General features: G+C 36.9%; 1 pseudogene; it reads right to left on the bottom strand.

Annotated features, from left to right (window-relative positions):
• Positions 1 to 10,707: 10,707 nt before the first annotated feature.
• On the bottom strand, positions 10,708 to 12,421 carry LOC121173949 (uncharacterized; annotated as a pseudogene).
• Between the last annotated feature and the right edge of the window lie 10,543 nt (positions 12,422 to 22,964).

Below are 22,964 nucleotides of genomic sequence, written 5' to 3'. Positions count from 1 at the left end.
CATTTGAATGATGTGAGAATAGACGGTGATTGGAAAGTCATGATTTTATTTGGAATTGAAATTGGATGGTTGATGTGTTATGACCTAGGGATTTGTTTTTATATTAATTTTATAAGAGGCTTGCTTTATATGTATCAAGATTTTATGATTTATCTTTCTATGGATATGTGGTAAGTTATAAAATTCAGAATATTTTTTCCAAGAAATTGGGGTCAAGAAGAAATTATGTCTCCTTAACCATGAACTATGAAATTGGGATAGAACACCTCTTTTATTATATGGGATTGATGTTTTGGGTATTTCATGAGTCATAATGGTTTAAATAATATAAATGTTCTCAAACTCTATTTGAATCATATTTAATGAAAAATATAACTTTTTTTTATTTTTAGAGATTGTTTATTCTAGTCGATAAAAAATCAAGTTTTAATTTCAAATCAATCAAATGAAATTTTGTTCATTTAAATAGTGGATAAATGGAAAGTTCTAGGCATTGAGACAAGTTGTTGTGGAAACGATACTCTACATACATTTTTAATTATTTGTATACGTACACTTGCCTAGAGGTCAACTCCAACTTGTTCAAACTCATTCAAGTATGGGTTGGGTCATGGGTGTTAATTTTTAAACCCATGAACCAAACCCATAGACCCATTGATGTGACATGTCTTTAAAATTACTATTGTTGTTTATATGCTTACATATTTTTTATATTTAAAAGTTCCAATATTAGTGATAACACATTCACTAACTTGTTCAGACTTCAAAGTCTTTCATGAGATACTAAGTTCCCATTCTCTCTCTCACTCTCTACACTTAGCATCAGATTAAGGTTTCCAATTCTTTCTATTGCCCTCCACACATTGACTATAGGACATCCCCTCCATAACGTATTTCAATTTCTTCGAATGTCATTGTTGACTTATTGAGATTAAGTACTTAATTGTTAAGCAATATCACCATAACACTTTCATGATGTGCCAGCTAAGTGACTAGCTTCAAGGTAATTTTTCATAATTTGTATTTTGTCCTTATTTAAAACTTCAGTTTTAAAAAGTTTAAAAGAAATTTAGATGTTCAGAACCAATTCACTAAATCTAAATCAATTTGTTTGTGACCAAGTTGTTTAGGGTTGGGTTTCATAAAAAAGTAACATGAATCCAACCTACCTTCTCAAGGAGGAAGCTACAGGATTGAGCTAGCTATATAGGTACAAATTCAATAAAAGGGACAATATTTTTTTTGTGTGTGTGCGCATGTAAAGGGTAAAAAAAGTTGGCCAAATCAATGTTATCTTTTTTAGTTTTAAGTAATGGTTTCAAAGATAAAAAATTGAAGGTAAAGAAATTTTGAATTCCATCAAAACTAATTTTTTATTTGGTATAGATAAAACATCTTCCTATACTATGTACTATTTAATTTTGGATGATGAGTCGATTTGGTAGTAGGTTTCATAAATTAGAAATTGAAGTAAAGGTTTTAAGAGTGATTTGATTTAGGCTTAGCCCACAAAATGTCAAAAACAGTCAACCAAAGTCAAAGTAAGGAGTTGTAAGTTGACCAATTTATGACAATTTTGTAAAAAGAAACAAGTTTAGTCAAAACCTTAGAAATTAGAGTTTTGAACACCAAATTACCTAATTAATTAGTGTAGGCCTAATATAAATAATTTAAATAGACAAAGACCTAATATAATTAATGTTTCTAATTATTAATTAGTTAACTAGAATTTAATTAACCTTAATTGTCTTAATTAAAGCTAACTAATAATGGATTACTCCCTCTGTCTCAAAATAAGCTAAACAGGTATTTTATTTTCAAGATCCTTGTGATGAAAGATGGTTAGTGTGTCTACATGGAAAAACAATTAACGTTAATTTAGCCTAAAAAGATTAAATTTGTACTTCTGAGTTTGAGGATAGTGGGAAGCGTTTTGAAACTTTGAAAAAGGGGAGCGAGAGGTCAACATTGTGTTAAGCATTGAGGTGGGTCTATGTCTTCGGTGGTGCATACATGATATTAGGAAGGGAGGCAGATTCATGAAGGTGTACCATGAGTGAGTAACTTTGCGGATTTATTTTACTTTTGCATTTGTTTGAACTCATTAAGGCTTGGTGCTATGGCACTTCTTCGGTCTATTGCCCATCCAATTATTAATATATTTGATCTTTTTTCTAAAAGCATTGAGGTGAGACACGGCAAGGTTCTAGGATTCAAAAAGCTCATCTTTAATTGATTTAGGTGGGTTTTAACTATTAGAAATTGTAATTTAGTTTTTTAATATAGATTGGTGATTTCACAAATCCCATGAAATTATATTTTAAAATTTCTAATAGACACGTTATCACTTAACTAACAATAGGAATCTAGAATAATTTTTTAATATATCAGGAAACTAGAGGTCATCATTAATTCATTTATTGATTTTTTTTTGTCTACCATTAATATTTTAAGAATATAAGTAAAAAAAGTTGATTAATGTTACATTAAAAAGATAAAATGACAATTATTTTGAATTTTTTTTCTCTTATATCGATACCTATATTATATTTATTAGGTTAGAAATATGTAGACACAAAATAACATAACACCATGACCTAAACTTTTGCAGTTTCCAATAGAAATTCACATAATTGGGAGGAATTGTAGAATATATATATACTCTCTCTGTCTCATATATAAGCAAAAATAATTACTTCCCATAAATTAAGAAAGTTAGTTGAAATCATTTAATTTTACTAATCTCAAGTAGAAAGTAAGGTTATTCTTAAAATGTCCTCCATTCAAACCTGATTCTTTGTACACTATATTCCATCCAATATCTACATATATTGTTAGGGATGAGTCGAGCCTAATGGTTAGTGTTTTATATGCATACCTTGGAAAATTGCACTTTTCTTAATTTGGGTTTTGTTCTTTCTTGCAATATCATCACACTCAATTTATCAGGTATTTCTTTATTTTTGAAGTGGAGTCTACATATATTGCTAGGGATGAGTCACCAGATTCTTTGTACACTAAAAATAAAGGAGTCACCAGATTCTTTGTACACTATATTCCATCCAATATCTACATATATTGTTAGGGATGAGCCGAGCCTAATGGTTAGTGTTTTATATGCATACCTTCGAAAATTGCACTTTTCTTAATTTGGTTTTTGTTCTTTCTTGCAATATCATTGATGTGCCATCATTTTCTTCTATTTTCTAAACCCTTTTTGCACCATTTTAATTATTGATTGGTCTTAATTGTCAATTAATTAGGCAGTTTTATTATTTGGGCCCATTCAGCTAATTTGATGTTTTTAATCTAATTTCAGGAATTAATGAAGCATTGGGCTTGAATCTAGCATTGGGCTTGAATCTAGAATTGGGCTTGGACTTGAAGAGGGCAGACTAATTTATTCTATAAAATTAGATCTTATCTTATCTAGATATTATTTAGATTTGATCTCATCTAGATATTATTTCATCTAGATCTTATCTTATCTTATCTCATCTAGATTTGATTTGATTTTACTTATGGGCTTGGATTTAAAACATATTTGTAAGCTTTGGGGCTGAAAAAAACTATATAACAGCACCAAGGTTCTAGTTTAGGGCCCCCCCCCCTCTCTCCCTCGCGGGAGACTCTCTCTCTCTCTCCTCTCTCTCTTCTATTTTTCGTTTTTAGTTTTAGTCTCTCTTCTCTTTCTCTTTTATTTTCGTTTTTTTTCAATTCCAGTTCAGACTTTTAGTTTTATCAATAAAATTTCATTCTCTATTTGATTAATGGAAGGCTAAGTCCGCAGCGTTGGTTTTGTTAGTTTTGTTGGTTTTGTTAGTTTTGCTAGTTGTGTTAATTTGTTAATGTTGTTAGTTTCGTCAGATTTTCAGTTTAATATTTTGGGTCAATTTTGTGTGCACGTACGACTTTGCATGTTTTTCTTTGAATTATAGGATATGTTCAAGAAATGGGTAATTGTTTTGAAAATAAAAGTTCTTGACATTTTGTGACTTGAAATCCTTGATTCTTCTCTACATGTCATGATAGTTTTGAAAGCTCAATTTGAAAGTGATGATTTTACCTTTGTGAGAATTTGAGCCATCCATCATTATAATCATTTGGTGTGTTTTGCCCCATTGATTGCTTGCACAATAGCCTTGGCTTGATTCTTGTTGATGCGTCCTAATTCACATGCATATTTGGAAATGATTAAGGCAATTTTGTTCTTATAAGCTTCTAGCCAAATGGACTTACCTTGAATTAATTCCTTTGATAGCCCTTTTGAGCCTTGTTTCCCTTTCCTTGTTTTGAAGCTCACTACAAGCCTTAAGTGAAAAACCATGATATTACCATATCCTTAAGGAATTTTGGAGCTTTGGAATTGTTTTGGGAATAAGTGTGGGGGGTTTTTGTTTCATTGGACAACTTGTTTTGTTGACTATGCTTCATGATGTATTTTGGGCCATACTTGATGTACATTGTATATTGGTTAAATGTTGGACATGCTGAATGAAATGTTGTTTCTCAAAGGCAAAAAAAAAAAAAAAAAAAAAATTTCGAAAAAAAAAAAAAAAAGAAAAGCAATAAGTTGAGTGAATAAGATCTTAAATGGCACAAGAATGATGAAACTCTTGGTTCTACTCTTCATGTTTAATTTTTATCTTTACTTCTTTTTATTTTCTTATTTTTTTTCTTAATATGCACTTATTCCCCTTTGCTCCTCTATTCCTTTGGGATTTAGCCACTTATTCCATATTTCTCCATACCTTGTCCTTGGCCCCATTACAACCTTAAAAGACCTTTTGATCCTCATGTGCTTGTGTTTATGGGTTGATTGTCAATTTTAGAATCTTGCCAAGTTTATGTGGTGTTTGCTTTCATGGGTGCTTTGAGGGTAAATAGTAGTCTAGACCCTTGAGAGATAGAGTGTATATCTTGTGAGGCTTTATCACTTTTCATTCTTGAGCTGATTAACTATTTTGCCATGATTGGGTTGCTTGGATGATTTTCATGAATGTCTTGACTTTTTGGATCTCCTTATGTTAGATGTTACCCATTCCTTTTATTCCTTGATGTTCATTGAGAAATATGTGAATGTTTTTGTTTGTCTCCCTCTGATATCCTTGGATTTTGTTCTTTGTTTCATTTTGCCCAGGAGTGCAAAAGGCTAAGTATGGGGGGTTTTGATGTGCCATCATTTTCTTCTATTTTCTAAACCATTTTTGCACCATTTTAATTATTGATTGGTCTTAATTGTCAATTAATTAGGCAGTTTTATTATTTGGGCCCATTCAGCTAATTTGATGTTTTAAATCTAATTTCAGGAATTAATGAAGCATTGGGCTTGAATCTAGCATTGGGCTTGAATCTAGAATTGGGCTTGGACTTGAAGAGGGCAGACTAATTTATTCTATAAAATTAGATCTTACCTTATCTAGATATTATTTAGATTTGATCTCATCTAGATATTATTTCATCTAGATCTTATCTTATCTTATCTTATCTAGATTTGATTTGATTTTACTTATGGGCTTGGATTTAAAACATATTTGTAAGCTTTGGGGCTGAAAAAAACTATATAACAGCACCAAGGTTCTAGTTTAGGCCCCCCCCCCCCTCTCTCCCTCGCGGGAGACTCTCTCTCTCTCTCCTCTCTCTCTTCTATTTTTCGTTTTTAGTTTTAGTCTCTCTTCTCTTTCTCTTTTATTTTCGTTTTTTTTCAATTCCAGTTCAGACTTTTAGTTTTATCAATAAAATTTCATTCTCTATTTGATTAATGGAAGGCTAAGTCCGCAGCGTTGTTTTCCCTTGAGGATCAAGCACAGTTCTCTTTGAGGTTCTATTATTACTGTTAAATTCTGTTTAGTTTTTCCTCTTCACTAATTACTTTGAATTTGTTGCTTTTAATTCATGTATGCTTAGTGCTTGATTAATTGTCTCTGCGCTTAATTTACGTTCATGCTTAATGATCGTTTATGAGTAATTGGTGTATGTGATGCTTAATCACATAATGAATGCCTTATGTTGAATTTCGCTTAGTAATTTAATTTAGGGTTGGATTAAGTGGTTAAACTGATAAAGGATAAACTCTCGTAACCTAGGATAAGAGACTTGCTTGTGAATCAAGGGGAAGCAACGTGTTTTAATTCTGATATTTTCTAATTCACATATATTCGCTGTTTAATTTACAAAAGCAAACAACCCCCCCCATCGTTACTGTTACTGTTACTGCAAGTATATTATGAACATTTGGCTTGTCACTGCTCGTTGGGAAACGACCTAGGATCACTTCCTAGTTACTACATTTTAATGTTTATTTGATTCGGGTACGGCCTCGATCAAATTTGGCGCCGTTGCCGGGGAGCAGTGTCCAAAGGTTCATAATAGCTAGCTATTGTTGTGTGTTTAATCCTTTCGTGTTTTATGTTTAATTGTTAGTATTGTGTTAGTATGTGTGTTAGTGTTGATTAGTTCACTGGTATTGATAACAGACAAATCCAGAATCCATATATCTAGGCTAATTAGACTTGTCAGGTTTTAGCGATTTTAATATATAGATTTTAGTCCTTATTTTCATTGTCTGTGATTTTATCTAAAACCATTAAGTTGTTTTCTTAAACCATGTGATTTATCCAAGAGTTTCATAATTCGTGTTTTATCTAAAACCATGTGATTTTCAGAATCATGGGATTCGGTTGTTTTCTTAAAAAAGGTGAGAGATATTTTGTTCATTAAGTTGTATGATTAATTGATGAACGTGATTTGTGCACTAACTTGAGTATGTTTAATCTAAAACCATTTGGTTCATATATATTTTTAAAATGGTGGGTGATTATGTGAAATTTTCAAAATTATTTAAAGATTGTATCCTTTCATGTGATTTTGTGTCCACTCATTTGAAGTGAAAGTATGAATAGATGCGCAACAAACATGACATGTGACTCTTCACCAAGAGTCATGAGATGTGACTCTTCACCAAGGGCCTTGAATGCAGAAAATCACCAGATTCTTTGTAACTGTGCCCCTTCCTTTCTTCCCTTATGCATATAGAGAAATAAGGAAACTATCATCGCTAGTTGTTTTCTTTGGTATTCCTTAACTTTTGTGGAGTCATCACCTCCAATTTCAACTAACATAATAGATAAATTTTGCTCGTGCATGTGTGCACGCATACCATGTCGAAGCATAGGTTGATGACGAAAGATATTATAAAAATACATACCTTTCATTCACAAACAAACATATTGCTAAATCCTACAAGATCATATTGTAGTTTGATTTTTGAACAATCATGTCATTTAATTATGCTAGTATCAGAAATAAGTAAAACATATTAACAAATGGTAAAGATTTGGTTTATAAGCTAATAATTTGTTCAACAATGACAAAATTTTGTTATATTTAATTTCTAAGTCAATGTATCTAGTCTATTGATTCTCTTTTCAAGATCCTATACTCCTCCAATAAACTGGCTTGATTCATTTATCTCATTTCCATCTTTATAATCTTCCTCCAAAGCCTCCATCAGTGGTTCAACGGTGTCTTGGGAAAGATTTCCAAATAAAATAGTTTTCAAAGGAGAAAATTCAGTTGAAAACACCAACATCATTGCATAGACTGCTGTTTCACCGAGTAATATTCTTTGCAAAATCACGATGATGATCCAGTATTGACTGCTTCCACCATCCTGCATAACGTGTGGTGACATCTCCCTCAAAAAAGCCATGCAGGAAAATAGAAATTCCAGTCAGATATGGGTATGTAGTAATTTTTCCATGCAATGCCTTTGGTTCCAAAGAATGTAGCCACACAATCTAAAACTTCTTGATGCATTCTAAATTGCATAGCCACTCTTTATGTGATAGGTACTTTTGAGTAATACATTTGTGTGACAACTAGCATTGAAACTCTCATGCATATAGCAAAAAAAAAAAACTTTTTATTTATCGAACATATTGAACATAAGGGTGCTAAGGAAAGTAGTCCCTAGTTGAATCCAGGGCAAATCTCCTACCCTCAATTTTCAAGGGATTAAGCTTGTGCCACCCACATAGCATAGGTTTTTCATGGTTGATCAACCTAGGCTGTGGTTGCAAATTTGAGAATCTCTCCAATAACAAAATATGAACCAAGTAGTAAAAGGGTGACCAAAGAGTTACCTCTTATCATCAGCCAAACTAACTACTGTTTTCTTCAACAGACCTAAATCATTTTGTATGTTGGCTTAAAATATTGGCCGCAAAGCTGATTATCTACATCAGGGAAAACAAACTTGCTCACCAAGCCATTGGGAGAGAAATCAATCTCTGCCAACCAAGTTGCAAGGAATGTTTCATGCTCCATTTCATTCCCACTATCGACGAATATTCAGCCTTGCTAATGTATAAACCCCATCCTTTTTATTCCTTGTAGTGTGTTTTCCCATTGTATGTATCAATTTCTTCTCCACTTTTATCATTTCCTAGCTTTGAAATGGGGTGAAGACGGGATCATGAACTATTGGAAAATTCTACAACACCATCACATCCTCCAAGGTGTTTTTTTCTGACCTTAGGGTAACAAAAAGGTATTTGTCTCAGGACACCACTTCTCAACAACCCCAAAACACATGTTTTCATTTTTTACTATGAAGCACTTGGGTTGAAAACATGTGTTTTGGGTTGCCGAGAAGTTGTGTCCTTAGACAAATACCTTTTTGTGCTCCTAGGGTGAGAAAAATGTCACCTTGGAGAATGTGATCGTGTTGGAGGGTTTTGCAACTGTTTGCGATCCTGTCTTGACCCCATTTCAAAGCTAGGAAATGATGAAGGTGGAGAAGAAATTGATACATAGAACAGGACAACAACAATATCCAAGGAGTAAAAAGAGTGGGGTTTATATAAACATTAGCATGGATGGATTTTTGTCAATAGTGGGAGTGAAATTGAGCATGAAACATCCCTTGCAACTTGCTTGGCAATGATTGGCTTCTCTCATAGTGGCTTGGTGAGAAAGTTTGTTTTTCTTATTGTTGTTCATCTTGCTGGAGAGAATCAGCTTTGTGACCAACAATTTTATCCAACTTATAAAATGATTTTGGTCTATCGAAGAAAACAATAGTTTGTTTGACTTGTAATGAGGAATTTGAATTGTAGTTAACTCTTTGATCACCCTTTTACTACTTGGTCCAAACTTGGGTGTGGGAGAGATTAACAAATTAGCAACCATAGCCTAGGCCGATTACCAATGAAGAACCTTAATCAATTGAAAATTGACGGTGTGAGATTTTCCCTGGACTCTACTAGGGGCAATTTTCCTTGGCACCCTTAATCATGTTCAATTAGTTGGTAAGTTTAGGTCTTTTAATCCAAAAAGGAAACTTGGTTACCATGGGAGAGTAATTTGGATAAATGAAAATAGTTTTGGCTGTTATATGCATGAGTATTTCGATGCTTGTTTGCAACAATGTATTATAAAAAAGTACCTACCACATAGAGAGTGGCTATGCAATTTGCAATGCATCATGAAGTTTCAGATTGTGTAATTGCATTCTCTGGCACCAAAGCTATTGCATTGAAAAATTACTGCATATCGAAAATTACTTTAAAAAATTGCAAACATTATTACTTGGCAAAAAAGCAGTCTAAAGCTACTCTGTCATCATGGACCTCATGTATCAAAAGCAAATACAAATGGTAATGATGCTGATGTTACACCTGAATTTTCTCCTTTGAAAACTGTTCAATTTGAAAATCCTTCTCAAGACACTGTTGACCCAAGAGATGTAGGCTTTGGAGGAAGACTATCGAGATGGAAATGGGAAAAATGAATCAAGGCAATTTATTGAGGGGTTAATGGATATTGAATAGAGAATCAATAGACTGGAGACAGTGACTAAGAAATTATAAAGATAGCAAAATTTGGTCACTATTGAACAAATTATTCTTATAAACCAAATCTTTAGCATTTGTTAATATGTTTTACTTATTTCTTATACTAGCAAAATTACATGTATGAATGTTCAGCCTAAAAAGAAAATATGACATGATCTTGTAATTTTTTAATGCCTTGGGTACATTAATGCCTTGGTTGCATAAGATATGAGTCTCAAGGTTCATAAATGGAGAGAGCCACACGGTCAAAATAAGCAAACTAACCATGAATGCATAAACAAATATTCAAATAAATAATACCACTATTATGTGTAGTGGAGCTTAACCGAACTTGCTTAGATTATAATTTTGCTCTTAGATTATAATTTTGCTCTTAGGAACTTACAATGTCATTACCTCGGTGAAATTTAGTTGCAACTGGCAATCCTAGTTACGTAATGGATATTCAACGCTAACTTCTTAAGCTCTAAGATTACCTTCAAAAGTGATATGAAGATTTAAGTTTATATTAGTCTAACCCATTCATTTTGGACACTACACTTTTCGTTTAGTGAAATTTAGCTGTATGTGTTGGCTTTTTATGAACTCCAATTCTATTGTCTCTGACCTCACATTTTCCCTTTGTACCTAATGCAGTCTCAACTAACATTAACCTTATATTACTGTTGGGACTGATCACTGATTCTCTGTTCTAAATAGATGAAAAGAATATTCTGCAAAGAGAACTGAGAGCAGCATCGGTAATTATATTTAAACTCATGTCATCTCGTTACCCTGAAGAATGCACCCCAGATTTACTCTTCCTCGGCAGGTACTACAGTAATCTTATTCTTTGGATTCTCATAGCATCTCAATCCTCCAACATCCGTAGAGTAGAAACTTCCTGTACAATTTACAGAATAACAACGTCAATAGTGAGGGAATACTTACAATAATGGGAAACAAAAAGAAATTGAACATAGACAACGTCAATGTAAAAATCCTCATATTATGAATTATCATCATCTTGAAGGGGAGGGAGGAAATGATCCAATCTGGGATCACTTGGAACAAATAGTTGCCAAAATGCTGAGGATTGTGATATGCTGGAACAAAATGAAACTCACCTCGAGGGAAAGAAGCAAGTGACTTGCCACAAAAACCTTTAAGCAATATAATTTACTTTACTTGTGATATGCTGGAACAAACAGAACATTGAATACTAACCAACAATAGCAGGGGAAGATAAAATTTACTTTACTTTTTTGGTGAACAATATATAAAATTTGGTCAAGTGAGACAGCAATATAAATACTAAGTACCAACTAATACAATATCTATGACTTTTTATATAGCTTTGCATTAAAAAAAAGTAATAGAAAATAATATGTATAAATACTGGGAGTATATTTTATTATTATTATTAAATCATAAATTATGAAAAAATTAATTTTTTAATCTTAATAATAGATATTTTTAATAGGAAATAATAAATATTTTGAAAGCTATATAAAAAGGGATTTTTAATTAATTGACAACTTAAAAAGAAGTGTAGGTTAAATTTATATATGCATTGCTTTTATCCTCCTCCATGATGTAAATCAAGTTCAATGAATCAATGCAACAATTTGTAATACTATTAATTAAGAAATAATATTAAAATAAAAAACTTGGAATGCATGGGTCAGCCCAACCGTTTCAATGTTGGAATGCAAAGATGATGAAGCTTCACTTTAAAATTTTACTCGGGACCAACATGTTATATTTTGATGCATAAATTTACCCTTATAAAAGTATTCACTCTTGAACAAGAGAATATTAGGAACTACTCACTCTCTATCATGATAAGCTACATAACGTCTCCTGTATCAAGTATGTCACACTAATTTATTTTTAAGTTTTTTATTTCTCCCTATTGTTTAAAATTAGTCTATCTCAATTTAAATTTGAATTTTGAATTTTAAAATTTGATACATTATATCAATTTGATAGATACAAATCATATGTATTTATTTAAATAATTTGTTGACAATGTGGTCATAGCTAAAAAATTGCAGAGCTAAAAACTTCTAACTAAATGCTTCGGTGTAACATAAATTGGAAAATCAAAATATTGATACTTACTGGGTATAGTTCAAAATCAGCAGCTGGCCCAATGTTTAATATGTTCAGAGCCTCAGCTTTTGCCAGGTCGTACTATTTAACACTTGTCAAGAACTCATTGATGCTCTCTCTTGTTTGAACAGAGGCAGCAGTGTCAACCAAATAATCATAAACCTGCTAGATATACAGAACATTCATCTACCAATAAAACTTACAAGTATTCCCATTTATTAGAAAAACCACATCTAACCTTGTATTCAGACTGTGCTACTTTGGCAATAACTCTTGTTGGATCCTTTGAAGCTCCTTTAGCTCGTAAGAAATCAAGGACCTCAAAATTTGTGAGTGCACCAGCATTGCCCTCTAAGCTGTGACAAACCTATTAAACATCAATCATATCCCAATATAAAAGAGAAAGTTCAATTGAAATTAGTGTATTAATTTTGAAAACAAACAAAAATGGTAGACACATACATTTTCATCTTTAAGACACCAGAGTGAGAGAAAAGGCAGTTACAAAAGAAGAGAGTGTCTCCTTTGCTTCTGCAATAAAGCCAGCCCAGTACACAAACAGACAATCACATAATGAAATTCCCAGTTTTCACAAAATATAACAAATCACACTATTAATACAACTTAAACACACATAATTGGGTTGAGGTGGACATCAAAAGCAAAAAAAATTGAGTTGGGTGTGTTTTCCCCTACAAAGAAAAATAGCAATGTTAAAAAATTAGAATAATACATTTAATTTGAGCAACCAAACAAGAATAAAATAGTGAAGACAGAAACTAGTTGTGAAGCTTTTGGCGGTTTGAATTGTGGGTCCAAAGAATCTTCTGGTTTAGCCTTGGAAAAACTGGAATCATCAATAGGCTTTGCATTGTTAGGCTGACTTAATCCAGCCACTGCCTTCATTCATGTGATTATCAATGTTTACTCCTGGTGCACTCACTTCCTGACCTTCTGGTTTCTGATTCTTGACATCAAGAAAAATTAGATGCTGGATTACAATCAGCATCTCTATAATTTAAGTGTGAAATAACTACTATCTTCCATTCATTTCCATAAATTATCATGAAATTCATCTCTCTCTATTCCTTTAAATACATGTTAAAATCAAAAGATAAAGACTAAACCAGCCTATAAGATTTAAAAGCTAAATTCACTAGAAATTACCCTTACCTTTCGTTAAGTTATCATGTATTAGTCATGAGAGTGAACACTAAATAAAAACGATTGCAAGAAAATAGAAATTCCCGTTAGATATGGGTATGTAGTAATTTTTCCATGCAATGCCTTTGGTTCCAAAGAATGTAGCCACACAATCTAAAACTTCTTGATGCATTCTAAATTGCATAGCCACTCTTTATGTGATAGGTACTTTTGTGTAATACATTTTGTAACATCCCAATTTTTTTAATCTAGATTAAAAAGGATTGTTATTTATAAATAAATAAAGTTTTAGAAAAATGATGAGATTTTATAAATAAATAATTAAGGAGATATAATTATTAATTAAAATAATGATTTGAGAGAAAATAAAACAGGGTATTTCATTTATTTGTTTGATAGAAAATAAAAAAGAGTTTGTTTTTATAAAATAAATAAATAAATAAATAAATAAATATAGAGCAAATAATAGGCTGAGTACCCTAGGTATAAATAGTTATGTTAAGTCAGGTGCCTCTTTTTGGCCTCATTCACCGTTGGATCGTCGTGAAATTTGAGCACCACGTTCACAACCCAATTCTGAGCAATTTTACTGTTGGGAACTTTGATATTATGTCTGAGCTTAGAGGAAAACCCTTCACATTGTAGCCTTTTATTTTCACGCACAAACCCAAAACTGTCTCGGTTAAACTACGATCCCGGTTTCGTTAACCGTTGGATTTTCTTGAAATTTGGATATGTTGTTTGAAATTCAATTGCGCACACTTGCACCATTGGGATTTTCTAGATATATATTCGTGGATGGAGAAAAAGGAATCGCATGAAGACAGTACAAGTGGAGGTTTCAATCTCTTCTCCGTCTCTCAGACGTTTGGGAATTCTATCGGAGCAGTCGGAGGAATATCTGAAGGAATCTCAGGGAACCGCTAGAGATGTTACTATCGCTAGCTGAAGACACGTGAGTCCGCTCAGAGGTAAGGGATGAGTTTATCGCAATTGTGGGTTAGAATGAACATGTGTAGGGATCCTTAGAGAACTAAATTTGGGTTTATTTTGGGATGTTTATTGAATTATAATTTTTCTTTATGATTATGAATACAATATTATTGTGTTCTATGTACCAATTGATGTCCTGATGAGAATTGATTGATAAACTTGAGTGCTCTTGATGTCTTTGTGTTAACCCATGATTTTGATTAATTGATTTTGATACAATTGTGAGGAACTATTTCAGAGGTTTTACATTCCATGTTGTGATAAAATCTTTTGTATAAATTGTTATGTTGAGGTTATGAAATGATGATTCAAACTGTGAGTATGTGATAAATTGAACATGTGACGAATGATGAAATACATGTGTATTGAGATGAGATGTGTGTATTGAGTTGTGAACTATGGACTATGCAATCACACAATTGTAAGACCCTTTAAGGGCGACGAGTATTGTGATGGGATCCACTATGGGAACCCGACGAGTTAAAATGATTTTGAAAACAATTGAGTAGATGTGTGTTGTCATTCCCTAATTTCGTCTGGGGACCTTTGCTTGATGACATGCAACTTTTGTTTGGTCCTTGTGAGGTGCTTGGCACCCATCATTAGGCAATTTGTGAAATTCCGGGACATGCCAGAAAACAAAAGAAAATATTGATGCACAATCCGTAAGGTTCCGTGACACACCAGAAATCAAATGGAAGCATCGTTGCACAATTAGTGAGGTTCCGTAACATTCCGTAAGTCAAAAAAAGGGATGATTATGTAATCCGCAAGGTTCCGTAACATTACGGAAAGAAAACAAATATTGTTACGAAATTCGTAAGTTTCCGTAACTTTACGAAAAAAGAATCACCAAAAAAAAGGCAGGGGGTGTACTTAGTAAAAATGGGGGTGCAAATAGCAACCAGGCCCACTTGGGCCCTCCAGAAGATTCCTCCAGAAGGCTGTTGCTTCTGGAGGAAGCAACCCTGCTCGCCTGGGCGAGCTGGGTGGCAAGCTTCTCCCCCAATTTTCTATAAATAGGGGGAGAAGTGAAGTAGAAAGGGGTTCAGCCCCTTAGGCACTTCTCTCTCTTTCGAATTTGCTTGAAAAAATTGTTTCCGTGAAGAAAATCCAAGCCGAGGCGCTTCCGAAACGTTTCCGTAACGTTTCTGTGAGGAATTTCGCAAAGGTTTCGACCGTTCTTCGACGTTCTTCATTCGTTCTTCATCGTTCTTCGATCTTCAACGGGTAAGTACCTTGAACCAAGCTTTTCGATTCATTCTATGTACCCGTGGTGGTCCACATTGTGTTTCGTGTATTTTTATTCTCGTTTCGTTTACTTTTTATACCCCCTTTTGACGTGCTTAAGCCATTTTATTTAAGTCATTTCTCGCTTAACCTAAAAATAAAATAAATTTCCACCGATCGTTTGAATTGTATCATTCGCTAACTTCGGTTAAAATGAATTCCGACCGTTCGGTCGTGCCGTAACCACGTTGGAAATAAAAAAAGAGGTAAAATAATAATATAATAATAAAAAACGTCTTTTAGTAAAATAAAGCGGAAAATCAATCGGACGTTTTCTCTTTGGGATTTCTCATTCTTAATTGAATTGACTAATAACTAAAGTGAAACTAAGGCTAAAATCAACTCGCCTAGTCAAGCTCGTCCATAAAAATAGGTTTTTGAAGTTTGCCATTTCAATTTCTTACTAAGTAAAATGGATCATTTTCAAGGTCCAACGCCTTAAAATGATCACCTTTTAAGTAAAAAAGAACTACGTAGGTCTGATTTCCTCATCGCAATTGAGGAATACGTATGAGCAAAGGGAAACACCCTTGTCGACCACAAAAAGAGAAAAAATATAAAAAGGGTATAAAGGATATAAAGACATAAAAAGGGAACATAAAAATCAAAGTCATGTTTGCACATTCGATTAAAGGCTGCCGTCCCTTGGGACGGACGTGTGGGGTGCTAATACCTTCCCCGTGCGTAAATACAACTCCCGAACCTTTCATCTAAAAGTTCGTAGATCGCGTCTTTTCCGGTTTTTCCGACGTTTTCCTCAAATAAACGTTGGTGGCGACTCCGCGCGTATTCCTTTCGTGGAACACACATCCCGCAAGTCACGCGTCGCCCTCCCGCCGAAGGGTAGGTTGCGACAGTTGGCGACTCCACTGGGGAAAGTTTTTAGAGAGTTAGGCCATTTAATCTTGTGTAATGTTTTACCGTGACTTACCCCTTTGTTGGTTTCCCTTCATTATGTTCTTGTGTATATAAACTCTTTGTTGCTTTTAGTGTGTTTTAAAATGTATGCATGAGGTAAATATTTATTCATTTAATGCACACAAACACCAACACTATTTGCACACACTGTGAGTTGAAAAAGGGCCCTATACCCGGGTTCGTAGGAACATAAGGAGTGGAGGTGAATCTGTGATCATGCTAGGTCTCTGACTTGCTTGATTATAGTGAACCCTCATCTAGAGTTTTCCTCTTTGAAAACATATTGTTGCTAGTAGTCCCTACTGCTGTTGTATGTTCTTCGAAGGGGATAATACCTATAGAAACCATCAAGAGAGATATGACTACCTTGGGGGTTATCACTAAATGCCTAGTTAGTTCTCTCCCTTATAGGTTCCTTAAATAGGGGCACGGAGCAAACACGCTGCGTGCCATTTTTCACACTGCCATTTATAAGTATCATATACCCTTTTGCTTATGTTCAGTGAATATTGTCGTACTATGTACATTCCCGCATTGCGCCTTTTGCATATGCATCGCATATGGGTTCTGTCTTGATCCCCTCTATAGACAAATCAACGGAGGGTCCGGGTCACCATTTTAAATACATACGTTGGGGCACTTTGCTACCCCTAGACGTTGTGTCTAAGAAGGAGACAATGTCCCGGGCACCCGCATTCTTAAATTACGTCTGTGTCATATGCATTCCTTCATGCATTCATCCATTCCACCCATGAGATATCGGAGTTTTGATTTGCACCAGCTTTTTGTCTCAATTTAGTAAGCATGGGGACAAATCAAACCGGCAAGAGGTTTTACCAAGTCAAGGTTAAAGGCCTAGATACCACCAGCATCAAGGAATTAGGGCGGTTGATGGAACCTCTCCAAATGCAAGCCTTCCGCAAGATTTACGGAAAGATCTTAGAGTTGACCATAGCAGAGATATCCATAGAAGCCATTGCATCACTCACCCAATACTACGACCAGCCTTTGAGATGCTTCACGTTTGGAGACTTCCAATTGGTACCAACCATTGAAGAATTTGAGGAAATTCTAGGATGTCCTCTCGGGGGAAGAAAACCATACCTTTCCTCCGGGTGTCTCCCCTCTTTGAGCAGAATTGCAACTGTGGTCAAGGATTCAGCAAGAGGTTTGGACCGCATAAAACAGACTCGAAACGGCATAGTGGGCCTACCACGGAATTACCTAGAAGACAAGGCGAGGGGTATGGCCAATCAAGGAGATTGGGTCCCGTTTATGGATGTGTTAGCTTTGCTAATTTTTGGGGTCGTCCTCTTTCCAAACGTAGATGGTTTGGTGGACCTAGCAGCAATCGGCGCTTTCCTTGCGTACCACCATAGCAAGGAAAGTCCGGTGGTAGCTGTCTTGGTAGATTTATTTGACACATTTAACCGAAGGTGCGAAAAGAGTAGCACACGGATCATCTGTTGCTTGCCCGCCCTCTGTGTTTGGTTGGTTTCACACCTGTTCCAGTAAGACACGGGGCATCCATGTCCGCTCCAGAGCCATCGCTCGTGTACTGAAAAGAGAAGAATAGATTGGGGCCAGCTTTTGGCTGGGATAAGAGGTAGAACAATCAATTGGTTCCCCCGATGGAAGGAAGGAAAGGAGGGAGTCCTTTTCTCATGTGGAGGGTACCCAAACATTCCGCTGATAGGAACGAGGGGTTGTATTAACTACAATCCCGCGCTCGCTATAAGACAACTAGGGTACCCCATGAGGGGAGCACCGACGGAAGAAAGCATGTCTCCTGTCCTTGTGAGGGATTTTGGCGCGCAAAATTTTAAGGCTATACAAAGAATCCATAAGGCATGGGAAACCCCGTTAAGGAAAGATCAAGAACTTAGGGGCATTCGTAATTGGTTACCATGAATGGCTGAAAGTTCATATACGAGATTTAGATTGGCTCACCAAGTTAAAAGTCGTCAGTGAAGAGAGTTTTGAAGCACCGGAAGAGGACGAAGAAGTCCAAGCTCTCAAAAGCGAGTTAGGAAAGGCGAAACTTGCCAAGAAGAAGTTCAAGTTGGCCACTACACACATCCGGAAGGAGTGTGCCGGATTACGGGAAGAGAATGCAACTACCGCAAGAGCCCTTGAACAAGAGACCAAGAGGGCTCGCAAGGAAGAGTATGGCCGTAACAAATTTCGCGGAGCTCTGTGGGGTAGCAACAGTGAACTCAAGCTGCGAAGGGAAGAGAGGGACCAGTCGCGAGCACATAGCATGGTCTTGAAAGAGGAGTTAGTTGCCTATTCAAGGTCCAAAAGGAGCTTGTCTCAGCATTTATGCGAGACGGAGGCCAACATGCTAGCTAACATCGCCAAGTACCAAGAAGAGTTAGGTCTAGCCACGGCCCACGAGCATAGGGTCGCGGACGAGTATGCCCAAGTATACGTGGAAAAAGAGGCTAGAGGAAGGGTGATTGACTCTTTACACCAAGAGGCAACCATGTGGATGGATCGGTTTGCTCTTACCTTGAACGGGAGTCAAGAACTTCCCCGATTGTTAGCCAAGGCCAAGGCGATGGCGGACACCTACTCCGCCCCCGAAGAAATTCATGGGCTTCTCCACTATTGTCAACATATGATAGACTTAATGGCCCACATAATTAGAAATCACTAGAAAACTTGTATGGTCTCTCAGACCTTGACTAGATACGACTTTCTGAAATAAAATGAGTTGGTCCCATGTTTCTACTCCAAAAAAGCTTGTGCGAATCAAATCACTCCCGCATTTTATCTCTAGCATGCATTCTTTCTTTCTTTACCCACTCCTCACATTTGGTTTTTTAGGGAAAAACACCATAACTAAACACGCCACGAGGCATCCCTATCGCACCAGATCCAAATCTAGAACGATGGGTGATCAAGAGGAGACACAGGAACAGATGAAAGCCGACATGTCGGCTCTGAAAGAACAGATGGCTTCCATGATGGAGGCCATGTTAGGAATGAGGCAGCTCATGGAGAAAAACGCGGCCACCGCTGCCGCTGTCAGTTCGGCTGCCGAAGCAGACCCAACTCTCTTGGCAACTGCGCACCATCCTCCCTCAAACATAGTAGGACGGGAAAGGGACACACTGGGGCACGATGGCAACCCTCACCTGGGATACAACCGAGCGGCTTACCCTTATGGATTGCCGCCCAACTACTCACCACCCGTCTTGCAAGACGATGCGGGCCATATTGCTTCTCCCGTCCTTGAAAGAGAGCCTCCTCAACAGCCCGACGAGGTCCACAAAGACCCTCAAGACTATGCTCGAAGTGATGTCGAGTTCTATCCCCCGATCCCCGAAGGGTCGGCACCCAGCACGTTGCCTCAGCCCAACATCGCGACACAACCAATAGTTTTGTCCATGGAAGGACCGCCCCCGGCAACTGAAGAAAGGAGGAAGCTCGATCTCCTCGAGGAAAGATTGAGAGCCGTGGAAGGATTTGGGGACTATCCGTTCGCAGACATGACGGATCTTTGCTTAGTACCCGATGTTGTTATCCCCCCGAAGTTCAAAGTGCCGGACTTCGACAAGTATAAAGGGACGACTTGTCCCAAAAACCATCTCAAGATGTACTGTCGCAAGATGGGCGCACACTCTAAGGATGAGAAGTTATTAATACACTTTTTTCAAGATAGCTTGGCCGGAGCTGCGGTAGTCTAGTACACTAATTTGGAAGCTTCCCGTATCCGTACTTGGAAGGATCTGATTACTACCTTCCTAAGGCAATACCAGTATAATTCCGATATGGCTCCCGATCGCACTCAGCTGTAGAATATGTTCAAGAAAGAGGGCGAAACCTTTAAAGAATACGCACAGCGGTGGAGAGACCTAGCGGCACAAGTAGCTCCTCCCATGGTTGAGAGAGAGATGATCACCATGATTGTAGACACTCTGCCAGTGTTCTACTATGAGAAGCTAGTAGGTTACATGCCGTCCAGCTTCGCGGACCTAGTGTTTGCCGGGGAAAGAATCGAGGTAGGGTTGAAAAGAGGAAAGTTCGATTACGTTTCCTCCACGAGTGCGAATGCCAAAAGAATCGGGACAACGGGGGCAAAAAGGAAGGAAGGAGATGCCCATGCCGTCTCTTCAACATCCGCGTGGGTCAAACCCCCGCAGACACCTCATGGTACCCATCAGTACGCGCAACATCACTCGAGCTTCTCGGCTCATACCGGGAACGCCTCTAGTTCAGCACCTGTGCAGCCTAAGGCACCCACCCAGAGGGAAGCTCCCCAAGTTCCAACTCCGAACACAACTCGCCCGGCCGGTAATTCCAACGCAGCAAGGAACTTCCCTCCGAGGCCATTTCAAGAATTCACCCCACTCCCAATGACATACGAAGACCTCTTGCCGTCCCTCATCACCAACCATTTGGCCGTGGTAACTCCCGGAAAGGTCCTCCAACCCCCTTTCCCAAAGTGGTATGACCCTAACGCAACTTGCAAGTACCATGGGGGTGTCCCGGGGCATTCCATTGAAAAATGCTTGGCCCTTAAATACAAGTGATGCAATCCTACCCCCCAAGGGCATTGGATAGAAGACTCCAAGAAGATTGGGCCAAAAATGCAAGAGAAGGCCCTAGAGTTCTCATGAGCCTTAGGGTAGATTTCGAGCCCATGGGCCAAGGTTGGGTCCAATTATCTTTGTACATATTAGACTAGGATGTCATTATATTTGGTCCTTGTATTTAGGGATCCATATTGTAGGTAGGGTACCCTAGAAATATAGGATTTTTCAGCCCTTGTATTTTTGGGCACCTAGACTAGTTTTTGTATTAGGGGTAGTTTTGTAATTTCACATGCACTAAGTGGATATTTGATGTGTGTGGTTGGAAATAAATTTAATTGAATTGGTAGAAGCCCAATCCAATTAAATTTTAGAGGGGGAGGTGAGCATTTGCTTACTACACCCCATTGCCACATCATATAGTCACACTTTGTGCATGTCCTTCATGCTTTTCATGCCTCATGACACCTAAGCACACTTAGTGGAGAATCTTGGAATTGATCTTGGATTAGTGGGCTGAACCATAACTAAAATTCACTAATCATAATTAGTGAAATTTTGGCTCCAAAGTTTGGCTCCACAAATTCAATTTCAAATTCAAGTGAAATTTGAATTTCCCTCCAATTTTGTGTGACACTTAGGCTATAAATAGAGGTCATGTGTGTGCATTTTTTTGGAACTTTGATCATTTGAATATTAACTTCAGATTTCAGAGCTCCTTTTGAGCACAAAATTTCGTGCTCTTCTCTCCCTCTCCCTTCATTCATCTCCTTCTTCCTCCAAGCTCTTATCCATGGCCTCCTATGGTGGTGAGCTTCTTCTAGACTCATCTTCTCCTTGAAGTGACGTCTCCTCTCTCTCTTCCTTCTCCATTCCGCTGCCATTTATCTTCCAAGAAGCAAAGGAATCCATTGATGAAGAAGATCCTAGGCCTACAAGCTCCAATGGAGCTTGCATCATGTGGTATGGGGAAGGAAAAAGAGGAAAAGGGTTCCTCCAAGAAGATTGTTAACAAGGAAAATCATTTTGCAATCAAATGTGATATTAAAATAGCACTCCTTCTTAAACAATCTTTCTACCTTCTCCAATCAAGGGAAACATCCCTTAGCACCGCCATACCTCTTGAGCTTGAGGTTATTCCTCAAGTAAAGGAGTTGTTGGATGAGGGTTTGGTTCGCAAGAGCTTAAATCCTCGTGCTTTGTTGGTGCCTAAAATAGGCATTATTAGGCACCAAATCCCTATGATAGGTGGTATAATGAATGTGTTGAGTGGTGCAACACTCTTTTGTAAAATCACTCATGCACCCAACATCTTCATGATTTGTGTACATAGAGACTCATTAGGTAGGTTTGTTCTTATTTTTTATTTCAATGCAAACCTAGGTGCTCATGTGGGACACCTTAGGTTTGTCGTAATTTTTTTTAGGAATAATCAACATGAAAATAAAGAAAAAGGTATGTATTATTCCATTACTTTCCTTAACTTTTTAAATAGTGATCAAGGGCTTCCCATGGACCCTAAGAGAATAAAGGTCATTCCTGAGTGGCCTACTCCACCCAGTATAAGGGAAATTTGGGGCTTCAATATCTTAACAAACTTTTACAAAAAGTTTGTCCCATATTTTTCTATACTTGTAGCACCACTCATTGAGTTGGTGAGGAACTATATTCTCTCATGGGAAGATGACCAGGAAAGGGGTTTTCAGTCCTTACCATACTCTAACATACCCAACATCACTAATACATATGTTTTCATTCTTTTTACAGGTGTTGAGGAAAGAATCCATGAGTTTCAAGAACCCCTGGATTTGAGGTCAAATCCTTTTCAAGGGGGAGGGAATGATGCAATCCTACCCCCCAAGGGCATTGGATAGAACACTCCAAGAAGATTGGGCCAAAAATGCAAGAGAAGGCCCTAGGGTTCTCATGAGCCTTAGGGTAGATTTCTGAGCCCATGGGCCAAGGTTGGGTCCAATTATCTTTGTACATATTAGACTAGGATGTCATTATATTTGGTCCTTGTATTTAGGGATCCATATTGTAGGTAGGGTACCCTAGAAATATAGGATTTTTCAGCCCTTGTATTTTTGGGCACCTAGACTAGTTTTTG

This window comes from Glycine max, chromosome 18 (assembly GCF_000004515.6).
Source record: "Glycine max cultivar Williams 82 chromosome 18, Glycine_max_v4.0, whole genome shotgun sequence".
Classification (NCBI taxonomy): Eukaryota; Viridiplantae; Streptophyta; class Magnoliopsida; order Fabales; family Fabaceae; genus Glycine; species Glycine max.
This window is presented reverse-complemented; position numbering and strand designations above follow the sequence as displayed.